Genomic DNA, 609 nt, shown 5'->3' on the forward strand with positions numbered 1-609 from the left:
AGCGATTCCCCCGCACAAACCGGGAAGGGGGGGAGGCGGCCGGTCCTCCTGAACTGCCTTGGGCGTGTGCGGCCCGGCTGGCAGCAAACACGGGACTCGGTCACGGCGTCTTCGCACTTCCACAGGCTAGAGAGGAAAAATGGAAAAAAATCATCCCGTAGCACTGCTGTGCACGGCGAGACCCCGTGCCCGGCTGCCCGCATCGCATCATCCAGAGGGATTTCCTTCAGAGGGGGAAAGGTGTTAACGTTCATCCAGCCACCGTCATGTACAACTGACATGCAGCTGTGTCAAGATGAAAGTCTGGGTTTCCTCTTCTTAACACCATTTGAAGACTGAAGTGCTTCATTTTGGAATATGGGGATTAAAATGGAAAAGGCCAAACTCCTTTTTCCCTCATGTACATCTAAAAATATTCCAGAAATAGGGAAAAAAAAAAAAAACAGGCTCCAAGGTACAGCATAGGGATTCACTAAATAGAAGCAATGTTTTCCAACCTTTAATATTGTATGTAAAACAAGCATTTAAATTTACCAAGATATTTATCCTCATCTTCTTATATTTGCCAAGCAGGTCCTATTAATGTTCAGAGAGTAGGGAGTCAATACT

This window comes from Chaetura pelagica, unplaced genomic scaffold (assembly GCF_000747805.2).
Source record: "Chaetura pelagica isolate M959 unplaced genomic scaffold, ChaPel_1.0 scaffold275, whole genome shotgun sequence".
Taxonomy (NCBI): domain Eukaryota; kingdom Metazoa; phylum Chordata; class Aves; order Apodiformes; family Apodidae; genus Chaetura; species Chaetura pelagica.